Raw genomic sequence first — 16,786 nt, 5'->3', positions numbered from 1 at the left:
CTGCAGCGATTGGTTAAATTTTCCAGTGCCCACATGGGGAAGCCAGTTGTACAAAGTGGCACATGCATCTGGGGTTGGTTTTCAGCAGCTGGAGGCCCTGGCACACCCATTCTCTCTGCCTGTCTCTTTTCCCTTTAACTCTGTCTGCTTGCAAATACATACATACATACATATATATACATAAATATATATGTATATGTATGTGCATATATATATATATATATATATATATATATATATATATATATATTTGGGACTGAGGAGATGGTTTAGGGATTAAGCCATTTGCCTGTGAAACCTAAGAACCCAGATTCAATTCCCTAGAACCCATATAAGCCACATGCGCATAGTAGTGTATGCATTTGGAGTTCATTTGCAGTGGCTAGTGGCCCTGGCTCACCTGTTCTCTCTCTCTCTCTCATAAATAAGTAAATAAAAACAAAATATATTAAAAAAATTTTAGATTGAGATGGGGAGGTAATATGATGGAGAATGGAATTTCAAAGGGGAAAGTGTCAGGGAGGAGGGAGGGAATTACCATGGGATATTTTTTTATAATCATGGAAAATGTTAATAAAATTTTAAAAATTAAAAAAAAATTTAAATGCAGATTCCAAGTGTTTCCTCTGAGTTCTAGGGTGGGACCCAAGGAATTTGTAACTTTAACAGTTACCCTGATGAATTTTGTTTTGTTTTGTTTTGTTTTTCAAGGGTTTCACTCTAGCTCAAGCTGACCTGGAATTCACTATGTAGTCTCAGGGTGGCCTCGAACTCACAGTGATCCCACTACCTCTGCCTTCCGAATACTGGGATTAAAGGCATGTGCCATCATGCCCAGCTTGCCCTCATGGGTTTTTAGTTTGCTTGTGTGTGCATGTGTGTGAGGTGTGCATGCACACATGTATGTATGATGCATGTTTGTGTTTACATATATGCATGGAGGTCAGAGGACCACCTTGGTGTCAGCCTCAGGTGTGCGGTCCCCCTTTTTTTGAGAAAAGATTTGTTTTGTTGGCCTGGAGTTCACTGATTAGTGTAGACTGGTTGGCTAGAGAGCTTCAGGAATCCTCCTGTCTCCACTCCCCCAGGGCTGAGATTACAAGTACCACACCCAGTTTTTAATTTTATTTTTATTTTTTTATTTTTGGTTTTCAAGGTAAGGTCTCTCCCGCTTTATCCTAGGCTGACCCGGAATTCACTACATGGTCTCAGGGTGGCCTTGGACTTATGGTGACCCCCCCTACCTCTCTGCCTCCCAAGTGCTGGGATTAAAGGCGTGTACCTCCACATCTCGTTGACACCCAGTTTTTTTTTCAATTTATTTTTCTTTTCTTTTTATTTATTTGACATAGAGAAAGAGGGAAAGAGAGAGAGAGAATGAGAGAATGGGTGTGTTAGGGCCACCAGCCACTGCAAACGAACTCCAGATGCATGCGCCCCCCTCTTGTGTATCTGGCTAATGTGGGTCCTGGGGAATCAAACCTGGGTCCTTTGGCTTTGCAGGTAAATGCCTTAACTACTAAGCCATCCCTCCAGTGCCCCCCACCCAGTTTTTAAATTCAAGTTCTTGGGGGCTATGTTAAAGACTTGCAAAGCCTGTTGTCCCAGGTTCGATTCCCCAGCACAGATGTAAAGCAGGAAGCACACAGTAGTGCGTGCGACTGCAGAGGCTTTGCAGTGTGCGTTCTCTCTCTCTTTTTTTTCTTTTTTGAGGTAAGGTTTTGCTGTAGGCCAGGCTGACCTGGAATTCACTATGTAGTCTCAGGGTGGCCTTGAACTCAAGGCAGTCCTCCTACCTCTGCCTCCCGAGCGCTGGGATTAGAGGCGTGCGCCACCATGCCTGGATGCTCACTCTCTCTCTTAAATAAATAAATAAATAAGTAAACTCAGGTTCTCATGCTTGTGAAGCAAGCACTTACCCACATGAACTGTCTCCCCAGTCCTTGAAGTTTCATTTATTTCTTTTTTAAGGTAGGGTCTTCCTCTAGCCCAGGCTAACCTAGAACTCTCTCTAGTCCCAGGTTTGGCCCTAAACTCACAGTGATCCTCTTACCTCTGCCTCCCAAATGCCAGGATTAAAGGTGTATGCCACTATGTCCAGCTTTATTTATTTTTCAATATTTTATTTTTTATATATTTAATTTATTTGTTTATTTGATAAGGAGAAAGAGGGAGAGAGAGAAAGACAGAGAGACAGAGAGAATGGTACACCAGGGCCTTCAGCTACTGTAAATGAACTTCAGATGCATGTGCCCCCTTGTGCATCTGGCTTACATGGGTCCTGGAGAACTGAACCGGGATCTTTTGGCTTTGCAGGCAAATGCCTTAACAGCTAAGCCATCTCTCCAGCCCCCAGTATTTTATTTTTACTTATTTATTTGCAAAAAGAGAGAGAGAATGAATCAATGAATGAATGGGAGAGGCAGGGAATGGGTACACAAAGTCTCTTGCCACTACAAAGGAATTCCAGATGCATGTTCTACTTCGTGCATCTGCTTTATGTGGGCACTGGGGAATCGTACCTGGGTCCTTTGACTTTGTAGGCAAGCGTCTTAACCACTCAGCCATCTCTCTAGCCCTTTTGGATTTTCTATTCTTTTAGAGAGAGAAAATTGTCATGCCAGGGCCTCTGCCACTGAAATTGAACTCCAAATGCTTGCACCAGCGCCACCTAGTTGGCTTGCGCAACCTTGCATTGCTTTACTTTTGTGTGTCTGGCTTATTTGGGATCTGGAGAGCTGAACATGGGTCTTAGGCTTCTCAGGCAAGCACCTTAGGTGCTAAGCCATTTCTCCAGCCCCCTTTTGGAATTTTTTTAAAAAAGATTTATTTATTTATTTATTTAAGAGAGTCAGAGAAAGAGAGACAGAGACAGACAGACAGAGAGAATAGGCACACCAGGGCCTCCAGCCACTGCAAATAAACTCCAGATGCATGCACCTTGTGCATATAGCTTATGTGGGTTCTGGGGAATTGAACCTGGGTCCTTTGGCTTTGCAGGCAAATGCCTTAACCGTTAAGCCATCCCCTCTAGCCCCACTTTTGAATTTTTTTTTGATTTTTTTTTTTTTTCTTCTTCGAGGTAGGGTTTCACTCTAGCCCAGGCTGACCTGGAATTCACTCTGTAGTCTCCGGGTAGCCTTGAACTCACAGCAATCCTTCTACCTCTGCCTCCTGAGCATTGGGATTAAATGTGTGCGCCACCACGCCTGGCTCCCCAAAAATATTTTTAAAAGTGTTTAAGGCCCTAGCCAGGCGTGGTGGTGCATGCCATTAATCTCTGCATTCGGGAGGATCGCTGTGAATTTGAGGTCATCCTGAGAATACGGAGTGAATTCCAGGTCAGCCTGGGTTACAGCAAGACCCTACCTTGAAAAAAAAGTTTAAGGCTATAGTGAGACCCTGACGTACGTGTGTGTGTGTGTGTGTGTGTGTGTGTGTGTGTGTCTTGAGAGTGCACTGAATGCATCTGCTTGTCCTAGCAGCTCCACTGTCCACTGGCGAGTCTGTGCTCCGCTCTCTTTGTCTCCTCATCCTCAGTTTACTGGAGCTGTGGCCGGCTGCCTCTGCCCAGCACCGTGGTGGAGTATCTCACCAGGTGCTGTGAGCCTGGGAGAAGGTCAAGTTCAGAGGTTGAGACAGGGTTTCTACTCAAGGACTGACTGTGCCACACCAGACCGCCTAACCCACGACGTGTGCTTTCTGCAGGTCTGGAGGCTAGAAGAGAGATCAAGGTATGCACAGGGCTGGTCCCTTCTGGAAGCACCAAGGGACAGGCTGTTCTGGTGGCACTGGAATTCCTGAGCTTGTAGCTGCGTCACTCCGGGCTCTCCTCCACCATCCTTGCTGTTCCTCTGGAGTGTTTGTGTATCTTTGTTTCTGTTTGGATAAGGGGACCAGCCACAGGATTTCAGACCTACCCTAATAACCTTATCTTAACTGTGATTGTACCTGCAACATTCCCCTCCTGCCTTTGTTCTGGGTCCCCTTCCCTTCCTTCCCCTTCCCTTCTCTTCCTTTCCCTTCCCTTCCTTCCCTTCCCCTTTCCTTCTCTTCTTTTCCAGGGTCTTACCTTTTCTGTAATTGTTTGAGGCAAGACTTCACTGTAGCCCAGGCTGACTCACTCTAAAGCCCCAGGCTGGCCTCAAACTCTTGAGGTCCATCTACCTAGGCCTCCTGAGTGCTAGGATTAAAGGTGTACACAACCACACGAGGCTGCTTATTTGTGTTTTTTAAACTTCCTTTTCAATATTTTTATTTATTCATTTGAGAGAGAGAAGGAAGGAGAGTTCGAGGCTCCAGGGCCTCTAGCCACTGCAAATGAACTTTAGAAGCACATGTCACCTTGTGCATCTGGCTTTTGTGGGTCCTGGGGAATCAAACCTGGGTCCTTTGGCTTTGCAGGCAAATACCTTAATCACTAAGCCATCTCTCCGGCCCTAAACTTTTTTGGGTTTTTTTTTGTTTGTTTGTTTCTCGAGGTAGGGTCTCACTCTAGCCCAGGCTGACCTGGAATTCACTATGGAGTCTCAGGGTGGCCTCGAACTCACAGTGATCCTCCTACCTCTGCCTCCCAACTGCTGGGATTAAAGGCGTGTGCCACCACGCCCAGCTTTTTTTGGGTTTTTAATGTAGGGTCTTGTTCTAGCCCAGACTGACCTGGAATTCACTCTGTCGTGTCAGACTGGCCTCACTCAACTCGTGGAAATCTTCCTACCTCTGCCTCCTGAGTGCTGGGATTAAAGGTATTTATCACCATGCCCAGCTATTTTAACCGTATGTATGTATGTATGTATATGTATATGTTTATAATTTATTTGCAAGTAAAGAGAGAGAAGAGAGAATGGATGCATGAGGGCCTCATGTCCTTTATGAGGATGTTTAACACTTGAGCCTGGGCTGTCAAATTGAACCACTGAGCTAAATCTCCAGCCCATTATAACCTCTTCTTTCTTTTTTGGTTTTTGGTTTTTGGTTTTTGGTTTTGGGCTTTTTGGATCTCACTCTAGCCCAGGCTGACCTGGAATTTACTATGTAGTCTCAGGCTGGCCTTGAACTCTCACAACGCTCCTCCTCCTTCTACCTCCTGAATGCTGGGATTAAAGGTGTGTGCCACCACACCCAGGCCCTCATTTTAACCTTTAAGTGGCACATTTGGATGTGGAAGGTGATACCCAGGAAGAGGGTGCACAGGGCCTTTGGGCGGCTCCTTACTGGCACCTGTCAGGTTCTCTGCATGTCCTGTGAAGAAGGTCTTAGGAATCGAAAGTGCACAAGGGGCTGAAGAGATGGCTCGGCGGTTAAGCGCTTGCCTGGGAAGCCTAAGGACTCTGGTTCGAGGCTCGATTCCCCAGGACTCATGTTAGCCAGATGCACAAGGGGGCACACATGTCTGGAGTTCATTTGCAGTGGCTGGAGGCCCTGGTGTGCCCATTCTCTCTCTATCTGCCTCTTTCTCCCTGTCTGTCGCTCTTAAATAAATAAATAAATAAGTGCACATGGGCTGTTGCGAGGTGGCTTTGAGGACATGAGGACCGTGACCATGAACAGCAGGAAACTGAGGGAGGCAGAAGGTAGTTAAAAGCAGCGACAGCCTGGGAACCCGCAGCAGCGAGAGGCTCAGGTGCTGTCCCTGAAGGTGTTGCACATTCTCTCCTAAGGACCTCAGCTTTCCTACTGGGTGACCCCTCAGGCCCTGGAAGACCCTACTTGATCTTTACAAAAATATATGGATAAAAGTGCTATTGTGTGGGCTGGAGAGATGGCTTAGTAGTTAAGGCACATGCCTGCGAAGCCTAAGGACCCAGGCTTAATTCTCCATGTCCCACATAAGCCAGTTGCACATGGTAGCCCATATGTGTGGAGTTAGTTCATTTGCAGTGGCTAGAGGTCCTGGTATGCCCATTCTCACTCTATTTTTCTCCCTGTCTCTAATAAATAAGTAAGTAAGTAAATAAATAAATAAACAAGGGCTGGAGAGATGGCTTAGCAGTTAAGCGCTTGCCTGTCAAGCCTAAGGACCCCGGTTCGAGGCTCCATTCCCCAGGACCCATGTTAGCCAGATGCACAAGGGGCGCACACGTCTGGAGGTCCCTTGCAGTGGCTGGAGGCCCTGGCATGCCCATTCTCTCTCTCTCTCTCTCTCTCTCTGCTTCTTTCTCTCTCTGTCTGTCGTTCTCAAATAAATAAATAAAAAACAAAAAAATTAAAAATAAATAAAAATTAAAAAAATCTTTTAAAAAAGTGCTATTGTGCTCAGATTATGAATTTTATGGGTATTAAAAAATTAATTCATTTAAAAAGTTTTTTTGTTCATTCTTATTTATTTATTTGAGAATGACAGAGAGAGAGAAAGAGGCAGACAGAGAGAGAGAGAGAGAGAGAGAGAATGGGCGCACCAGGGCTTCCAGCCACTGCAAACAAACTCCAGACGCGTGTGCCCCCTTGTGCATCTGGCTAATGGGGGTCCTGGGGAACTGAGCCTCGAACCGGGTCCTTAGGCTTCACAGGCAAGCGCTTAACCGCTAAGCCATCTCTCCAGCCCTTTTTTTAAAAATTCATTTATTTCTGAGAGAGAGAGAGAGAGGAGAGAAACAGAGAGAATGGGCACATCAGTCCTCCAGCCGCTGCAGACAGACTCCAGATGCATGCTGTACTCTGTGCATCTGGCAGGATGCTTTTTTTCTGAGGCAGGGTCTCACGTATCTCAAGCAAACCTTGAATTCCTGCTCCTCCAGCTTCTGCCTCCCAAGTGCTGAAATTACAAATTACAAACCTGGAACCCCTGTGTTTCTGGAAATTCAGCACAGGAAAGTTAAGTCCCTTGTCCCACTGCACATAGATTAGCATTGGACCGGACTGCATGGGTCAGGTGGATTCAATGATTGGCTTAAAACCATTTCTTCTTTGATGAAATGATTATTTTATTTGTGAGGGACGTATCCTGAGTCTTTCTCTTCTCCAACACAATCCCACAGGTAAAAGGTGAGTCAAGAGTTAGGTTACAAAGAGGAGTGCCTTCTTGAATCTTCTAGCAACACGACGCCCTCCATGGTATCTGCCCCGCAGCTCCAGCGACTGGCCACAATCCCTCATGGTGTCTTTAAGGAGGGGGGAGAGGGGTTAGGCACAGAAAAGAAGTTTCAAGATGAAAATAAGCAAACAAGCAACCCAACCTGCAGCAGAGACCAGGCTGACAAGGAGTTGGCCCGATGAAGTTCGGCCATTAGGAGGAGAGATCACAACAGTTTCCCCAGGGACATTTAAGAGGTGAACGTGGCACTAAAAAAATGTCAAGTAATGCCAAGTTTATGTAAGATTAAACCAGTGGTGACAGAGGTTTGAGAACAACAACAAAGCCAGCCAAAGGTGACACGCATGATTCCATGTGGCTGGGGATCACAGAAGGGACCAGAAACCTGAAGCCTGGCACAGGGAAGGTGGGCAGAGCCAAGCAAAAGCTGATAGCTACCCACTCTGCCTTCCACTGAACAGCTTTGAAAACAACGTTCCTTCTTTTTCCTTCCCTCCTTCCTTCCCTCCCCTCTTCCTTCCTTCCTTCCCTCCTTGCTTTTGTTTTTGTTTTTTTCGAGGTAGGATCTCACTCTAGCCCAGGCTGACCTCGAATTCACTATGTAGTCTCAGGCTGGCCTTGAACTCACAGCGATCCTCTTACCTCAGCCTCCCAAGTGCTGGGATTAAAGGCGTGCGCCACCACACCCGGCTGTTTATTTTTATTTATTTATTTTTTGAGGAAATGTATTGCTCTAGCCCAGACTGATCTGGAATTCACTATGTAGTGTCAGGCTGGCCTCGAATTCACAGCGATCCTCCTACCTCTGCCTTCTGAGTGCTGGGCAGTTGTTTTTTTTTTTTTTTTTTCAATTTCAGATCTGTTTGTCTCTGGAAAGCGCGACAAGAATTTTCAAAATGGAGCCAGGTATGTTTGGCAGCCTTCTTGGCTGGGGAGTTTTTCTCATGTTCAGACAAACACTTCAGGTGGAGGGCCTGCGTGCCCAGCCCAAGGACGTCAGGGCACACCGGAGGCCCCGTGCCCTGCGCTGGAATCATGGCCATGCTCCATTCCCGAACCTTGTGTGTTCAAAGCCTCCATTTACAGTGCTGGGCTTCAAGGAGGACTGTGCGTGAGGTCCGAGGCCCAAGTGCCAGTGTGCCCACATCCCTGCCAATAGCTCAGGTCAGGAGGCTGAGGGGATGGTCTTGTGCAGGTGACCACAGTTGCTGTGAAGTCCCGACAGGTAGACGGCACTCCAAAGATCTCCTCCTGTCCTTGGGTCCTTGGGCTCTTACATTCTTCCCACCTCCTTTTTCGCAACGTTCCATGAGCTTTGGCGGGTGCGACAGAGATGTCACTGAGCACTGAGCACTCCACAGTCACTTCTCAGCTCTTTGACTAGTTTTGAGTTTCCCCAGTTGTTATTGCCATGTGCAAAAGGAAGCTTCTGTGACCAAAAATGAGAGCAGCATTACAAAATAATTTTTTTTGTTTCTTCTTTTGTTTTGGTTTTTTGGTATTTATTTCTTTAGTATTTAGTTAGTTATTTGAGAGAGAGAAAGAGGCAAATGGAGACAATGGGCACACTAGGGCCTCTAGGCACTGCAAACAAACTCCAGATGCATGCGCCACCTTGTGCAACTGACTTACATGGGTTCTGGGGAATTGAACCTGGGTCATTAGGCTTCACAGGCAAGTGCCTTAGCCGCTGAGCCATCTCTCCAGCCCTGTTCTTCTTCTTCTTCTTTTTTTTGAGGTACGGTCTCATTCTAGCCCAGGCTGACTTGGAATTCACTATGTAGTCTCAGGCTGGCCTCAACTCACAGCAATTTCTACCTCTGCCTCCTGAGTGCTGGGATTAAAGGCGTGTGCCACCATGCCTGACTACAAAAAATATTTTATTGCAGTTATTTACTAAGAGAGAAAGAGGGGGCTGGAGAGAGATGGCTTAGTGGTTAAGCACTTGCCTGTGAAGCCTAAGGACCCTGGTTCGAGGCTCGATTCCCCAGGACCCACGTTAGTCAGATGCACAAGGGGGCACATGCATCTGGAGTTCGTTTGCAGAGGCTGGAGGCCCTGGCATGCCCATTCTCTCTCTCTCTCTATCTGCCTCTTTCTCTGTTTGTCACTTTTAAATAAATAAATAAACATTTAAAAAAAAATTTAAAAAAAGAGAGAAAGAGGGATTGAATGTGTGCACAATAGCGTCTTACCTCTGCAAGTGAACTCTAGACACATGTGTCATTTTTTTGTGTCTGGCTTTACCTGGGCACTAGGGAATTGAACTCAGGCTGTCAGATTTTGCAAGCAAGCATCCTTTACCACGGAGTCATTTCTCCAGCCCCGGGAAGGAATATATATATATGCTTTTACTTGGGGTGGCCTCGAACTTACAGCAATCCTCTTACCTCTACCTGCTGGGTTCTTGGATGAAAGGTGTGCACCACCATAGCACACCTGGCTTTAATTCTTATTATACAAATAAATTTTTCTGTAGAGGAAAAACCACCCCTTTACCCTTCTAAGTCTGTCACTACTCATGTCCAAAAACTAGCAGTGGGCTCATGCCAGGCATAACTTTCTGACAAGTCTTGCTTGTTACATGGTGTCATGACGTTACCTCCTCTTTACCACCTCCGCGCCTTCCTCATTCTTCTCCCTGTCAAGCATTCCAAGGCAGAGGTGGGTCTTCACCTGCTGAGGCAGTGCAGTGATGGCCTCGAGCTCAGGATTACTCAGTGTTGCAGTAAGCATCCTGTGTGTGCCTCCCGTGAGTTTGTGTACATGTTTCTCTAGGACAGAGTCCAAAGGTTCTCTGAACGTACATATTTTACATTTGGCCCATACATTTGGCTGCTGGTCCCCAGTTAACTGCCCCCTCCCCCGGTTTAGGAGGGCCCAGGAGGCTGAATGTTGAAGAACTGGGTAGAGGACTCAGGAGGAAAAGGCACCAAGGTATCTCCAGAGCCTGCCCCTCCCTCTAAAGTCCACAAGGGCAGGATGGAGATGGAAACATCTCTCCAGGGCCTTCTGAGCTCATTAATCTCCATGTAGTCTCAGGCCGGCCTTGAACTCACAGTGATCCTTTTACCTCAGCTTCCCAACTGCTGGGATTAAATTAAAGGCATAGGCCGCCACATCCGACAAGTTCATTAATGTCAAGGTGACTAAGTGAGAAGGTTACCACCATCTCCCAGATGGGGAAGTAGAGGCACAAAGAGGCCAGACACCAAGACTTAGGTCTCAAAGTCAATGACAAGTTAAGACTGAAGCCCAAGTCAGCTGCCTCCAAGACTCACACTGGCTCACTCACTAGCTGCACCTGGAGGTGATAGGTGTGATGTGACAAGGGAATTCAGACAAAATCTTTACTGTTTGTTTATTATTTGTTTGTTTCTAGCATTTATTTTCGGGGGTTGGGAGAGAAAGAGAATAGATATGCCAAGGCCTCTTGCCATTGCAATTGAGTCACTTTGTATATCTCTGTTTTACCTGGGTACTGGGGAATCAAATCCTGGTCAACAGATTTTGCAAGCAAGCCTGGGTCAACAGGTTTTGTAAGCAAGTGTCTTTAATCACTGAGGCATCTCCCAGACCCTGTTTTTTTTTTTTCTTTTTAAATATTTGTTTATTTGCAAACAGACAGAGAGAGAGAGAGAGAGAGAATGAGCATGCCAGGGCCTCTAGCCTTTGCAAACAAACTCCAGATGCATGTGCCACTTTGAGCATCTGGCTGTAGGAGGCTACTGGGTGAATTGAACCTTGGTAGGTTTTTCAGATAAGCTCCCTAACCACTGATCCATCCTTAGGAACACCATCTACTTTTTTTTCTTTGTTTCTAGGAAGGGTCTCAATCTAGCCCAGGCTGATCTCAAACACATTCCGTAGTCCTTGGCTGGCCTCGAACTCACAATGATCCTCCTACCTCTGCCCCCGCTAGTGAGTGCTTAGACTAAAGGCGTGTGCCGCCATGCCCTACTAACAACTATTTTTAAATTTTTTTTTGCCAGAGTTGGGTATGGTGGTGCATATTGAATTCCAGGTCGGGCTCGAGTGAGGCTCTACCTCGAAAAAACAAACCAAACCAAACCAAAACAAACAAACAAACAATAAAAAACAAATATAGGCTGGAGAGATGGCTTAGTCGTTAAAGCATTTGCCTGCAAACCAAAGGACCCAGGTTCAGTTCCCAAGTGACTCACATAAAGCCTGATGCACAAGATGGCACATGCCACCTAGAGCTTGTTTGCTGTGGCTGCAGGCCCTGGCATGTGTATTCTCTCTGCTTCTCTTTCTTGAACAAATTTTTTTTTTGTTATTTTTATTTATTTGAAAGCGACAGAGAGAGAAAGAGGCAGATAGAGAGAGGGAGAGAGAATGGACCCACCAGGGCCTCCAGCCACTGCAAATGAACTCCAGATATGTGCGCCCCCTTGTGCATCTGGCTAATGTGGGTCTTGGGGAATCAAGCCTCGAACTGGGGTCCTTCCTTAGGCTTCACAGGCAAGTGCTTAACTGCTAAGCCATCTCTCCAGCCCTAAATAAATATTTTTTAAAACTGTTATTATTTTCTTTTTCTTTTTTTCTTTTTCTTTTTTCCGAGGTAGAGTCTCACTTTAGCCCAGGCTGACCTGGACTATGTAGTCTCAGGGTGACCTCGAACTCACAGTGATCCTCCTACCTCTGCCTCCCAAGTGCTGGGATTAAAGGCGTGCGCCACCACACCAGGCTCTATTATTTTATTGATAAGCATGGAGAGATAGAGAAGAGAGACAGAGAGAGAGAATGGGCACAGCAAAGGAACTCCAGACACATGCACCTTTGTGCATCTGGCATTACATGGGTACTGGGGAATACTACCTTGCTTGTTAGGTTTTGCCAGCAAGTGCCTTCACAGCTGAGCAATCTCTCCAGCCCCTCGTGACTTTATTTTATTTTTTATTTATTTATTTTTTTTAAGTTTTTCTTTTTTAAAGATTATTTATTTATTTATTCGAGAGAGAGACAGAGGAAAAGGCAGAGAGAGACAGAGAGAGAGAATGGGCATGCTAGGGCCTCCAGCCACTGAAAACGAACTCCAGATGCATGTGCCCCCTTGTGCATCTGGCTTATGTGGGTCCTGGGGAATTGAACCGGGGACCTTAGGCTTTGCAGGCAAACACCTTCACTGCTGAGCCATTTCCCCAGCCCTTTATTTTATTTTTGAGAGAGAGAGAGAGGGTGGGCATGCCAGGGCCTTTCAGCTGTTGTGAATGAACTCCAGATGCATGTGTCCCTTTGTGCACATGTGCAACATTGCATGTTGCATATTGCATGCTTGCATCAGTGTGTGTCTGGTTACATGGGACCTGGAGTTTGAGCGTTTATTCTTAGGCTTTGAAGGCAACTGCCTTAATCCACCTTTCCAGCCCTCCAGCCCTCCTCACTCCCCCACAACTCTCTCTCTCTCTATATATATATATATACTTATTTATGAGAGAGAAAGAGGCAGAGAGAAAGAGAGAAAGAGCAAGAGAGAGAAGGGGTGCACCAAGGTCTCCAGCCACTGCAAATGAACTCCAGATGCGTGCATCCCCTTGTGCATCTGGCTTACTTGGGTACTGGAGAGCCGAACCAGGATCCTTTGGCTTTGCAGGTAAGCACCTTAACTGCTAAGCCATTGCTCTAGCCCTCGTGACTTTATTTCCTGTTCTCTGGTCCTAGCTCCATGCTGTTGCTTGATTCAGGACACAGGACAGCAGGTCCTTCCCTGGAACGCTGCAGTGTCGCCACACCTACTGGAACGGAAAGCCATGCCTGCAAAGCCCTGGCTCTGTGGTCAGAGCAGCCCGTGCTCTTCTGTCTGTCTGTCTGCCCTGTCTGTTCCTCCCTTAATGACACCTTGTGCCCTCTGGGCCTGGTCCCAACCCTCAGCGTTTGTTTTCCGCTGGCTGCCGCTCACAGGAGCTGACTATGCACACCTTTGTAGGCCTGATGTCACGGGGCTCCTGCCCTGGGAGACAGCAGCTATTATTGTGCCGGGATGAGGAAACAGACGGCCAGCTGGGTGACTGGCTCGAGGCCATACAATGAGGAAGTGGGATTTGAAGTCCCCTGGGTCTTTACTGTTTTGCTTAAACCATGGTCCTCATATTCCCTGAGGGATGTTAGAAGGGTTGGTTCAGGAACTTGGGGTGACATACACCTGTAATTCCAGCACTTGGGAGGCTGAGGCAGGAGGATTACTGGGATTTATTTAATTCCAGCCAGGCTTACATATGAAGATACTATTTTAAAACAGAAAACCAGCACTGAAGAGTTGACTCCGAGGTTAAAGATGCTTACTTGCAAAGCCTGATGGCCTAGGTCTAATTATCTAGCCACCCATACAAAGCCAGATAGGCATACATTTGCAGTGGCAGGACACTCTGGTGTGCCCACATGTGTAAATGAACTCCAAACCCATGTGCTACCTTATGCATCTGGTTTATGTGGGTACTGGGGAATTGAACCTGGGTCCTACATGATAAGCCATCACTCTGGCCCCTTCTTCCCCCCCACCCCCCAAGGTAGGGTCTCACTCTAGCTCAGGGTGACCTGGAATTCACTATGTAGTCTCAGGGTGGCCTCGAACTCACAGTAATCCTCCTACGTATGCCTCTTAAGTGCTGGGATTAAAGGAGTGTTCCATTTCAGAGGCCCCCAACACCTCAGCACTGAAGCAGACCAAAAATGAACCCAACATGGCTCAGGGAAATCTTGCGGAAGAGGGGGCGGAAAGAATGTCAGAGTTACATGTTGGGTCATGATTTTCAGAGACATTTATCATACTAATAACTGGGGCTAACTCCACAATGCACGACCCATTTTCAATAATAAGGAGGGTCTAATGGGAGGGGGTAGATCACAGATGAGCCTAAATAATGGTACCAAACTGCCTGTATTTACTGAAAAGAAAACTAATAAATTAAATTAAAAAAAAAAAAAAAGGAGTGTTCCACCACGCTCAGCCATTTTTTCCCAATGTATTTATTTATTTATTTGAGAGAGTGAGACAGAGACAGAGCAGAGAGAGAAAAAGAAAGAATGGGAACACCAGGGCTTCCTGCCACTGCAAATGAACTCCAGACACATGAGCCATTTTATGCATTTGGCATTATGTGGGAACTGGGGAATTGAACCTGGGCCATCGGGCTTTGTAAGCAAGCACCTTTAACCACTGAGCCATTTCTCTAGCCCTACCACAGCTTCTTATGCCAGAGTCAGTGCCAAATTGCTCAGAATAGCCTGATAGACACCTTTCCTCTTTTTTAAAAATTAAATTTAAATCATTTTTATTTATTTATTTGAGAGCGACAGACAGAGAAAGAGGCAGAGAGAGAGAGAATGAATGGGCGCGCCAGGGCCTCCAGCCACTGCAAACGAACTCCAGACGCGTGCGCCCCCATGTGCATCTGGCTAACGTGGGTCCTGGGGAATGGAGCCTCGAACCGGGGTCCTTAGGCTTCACAGGCAAGCGCGTAACCTCCCACTTTTCCTCTTTTTTGCATTTTGGTTTGTTTCTTTGAGGTAGGGTCTCACTCCAGCCCAGGCTGACCTGGATTTCACTATGTAGTCTCAGGTGGCCTTGAACTCACAACGATCCTCCTACCTCTGACCTCTACCTCCCGAGTGCTGGGATTAAAGGCGTGCGCCACCACGCCCGGCCTCATCTTTCCTCCTTAACTCTGAATCTAAAGCCGCGCTTCCCATCTGCTACACCCCAAGCTCCTTCCTCTGGCTCTCTGCTCCTGACGGGAAAAGTCAGACAGTGGACATGTGTGCTTGTGCACACTGTTTTATCTGCTTACGGCTTACCCCCTCCTAGACAGTGGTGTGAAGGCACCGTGGGAGGGGGTTCTGGAGGACCAGGAGTTCTGGGCTACCCTAGAATTACAGGATATCCCACCACCACAAAACACAAACAAACAATGGGGCTGGGGGGATGGCACAGTAGTTAAAGAAACTTCCTTGCACAGCCTGCCAACCTGGGCTTGATTCCTCAGCACCCACATAGAGCCAGGCCCCAAGCGGTGCACGTACATGTGTCTGGGGTTGATTTGCAGCAGCAGAATAAATAAATAAGGGCTGGAGAGATGGCTTAGCCGTTAAGGCTCTTGCCTGTAAAGTCTAAGGACCCAGGCTCAGTTCCCCAGGACTAGATGCTACGTGCATAGTGGTGCATGTGTCTGGAGTTTGTTTGCAGTGGCTGGAGGCTCTGGTGCGCCCATTCTTTCACTTTCAGATACTTAAAAAAATGTTATTTGCTTATTTTTAAAAAAATTTTTTTTGTTTATTTTTATTTATTTATTTGACAGTGACAGACAGAGAGAGAAAGAGGCAGAGAGAGAGAGAGAGAGAGAGAGAGAGAGAATGGGCATGGCAGGGCTTCCAGCCACTGCAAACAAACTCCAGACACGTGCACCCCCTTGCGTATCTGGTTAATGTGGGTCCTGGGGAACTGAGCCTTGAACCGGGGTCCTTAGGCTTCACAGGCAAGCGCTTAACCACTAAGCCATCTCTCCAGCACGTATTCACTTATTTATTTGTGAGAGAGAAGGGAGAAGAAGCAGAGAAAGAAAGAGACATAACAAGGGTGCAGCAGGGCCTCTAGTCGCCACAAACAAACTCCAGATGCATGTGCTACCTTGTGCATCTGGTGTATATGGGTCCTGGAGGATCAAACCTAGCTCCTTTGGCTTCGCAGGCAAGTGCCTTAACCTCTAAGCCATCTCTCTAGCCCTCCCCTCAAATAGTAAACAGTAAAAAATTAAAAATTAGCTGGGCGTGGTGGCACATGCCTTTAATCCCAGCACTCCAGAGGCAGAGGTATGGGGATCACCATGAGTTCGAGGCCACCCTGAGACTATAGAGTGAATCCTAGGTCAGCCTAGGCTAGAGTGAGACTCTACCTCGAAAAACAACAACAAGAAAAAGTAAATAAAAATAATAATTAAAGCTCCTTTATTTCCGGCATCCAGAGTGGCTGTGAACATCCCCTGTGCTTATGAGTGAACGAGGGCTGTCAATCAAGCAGCAGAGTGTTGCCCTGCACAGGGAGATGTCCATCAACAGACGGCGTGAATGAACGGAACAGAGCTGAAGAGATCCTGTCACCGGGTGCTGTGGCTGTGTGACATGGCAGCACAAGGAGTTCCTCCTGCCTCATGTGTCCGTGGTCATGCTGGTTTGAACAGTCATCCCACGAGCCAGTGGGGCGGACACACGGCTCGTGCAATTACGCTCAGTTATAACACTTGACGGTGGTAATGAATGGCTGGGGTGCCTTTTTGGGTGGTGACCATACTGTCCTTTTAATCCTCATGTCAGGCTGCACTCCTAATTACGACCAGAAGAGTGGGCTGGCCAGTAGTCAGACATGTTGTCTCCGCCTCTTTGGGTCATTTTTCCCGCAGGCTTGATTTAATCTTCCGTAGTTTTGTTTCTTGTGGCCCTGGAGCCATCAGACTGACTGTCTCTACAGCCCACAGGCCAGCTGTGAAGCAGGTCACTCCTCCTCACACGGATGACACTGTTCTCAGTGCATTCTGTCCTCAAGCCACACAGGTGTAGTTCTTTTTTTGTTTATTTACTTTGCAAAGTAGGGTCTCACTCCAGCCCAGGCTGACCTGGAATTCACTATGGAGTCTCAGGATGGCCTCGAACTCATGGCGATCCTCCTACCTCTGCCTCCCGAGTGCTGGGATTAAAGGCGTGCACCACCAGACCCAGCTAAAGTGTTTTTTTTTTTTT

This window comes from Jaculus jaculus, chromosome 8 (genome assembly GCF_020740685.1).
Source record: "Jaculus jaculus isolate mJacJac1 chromosome 8, mJacJac1.mat.Y.cur, whole genome shotgun sequence".
NCBI classification, from domain to species: Eukaryota; Metazoa; Chordata; class Mammalia; order Rodentia; family Dipodidae; genus Jaculus; species Jaculus jaculus.
Note: the sequence above shows the minus strand (reverse complement) of the source record.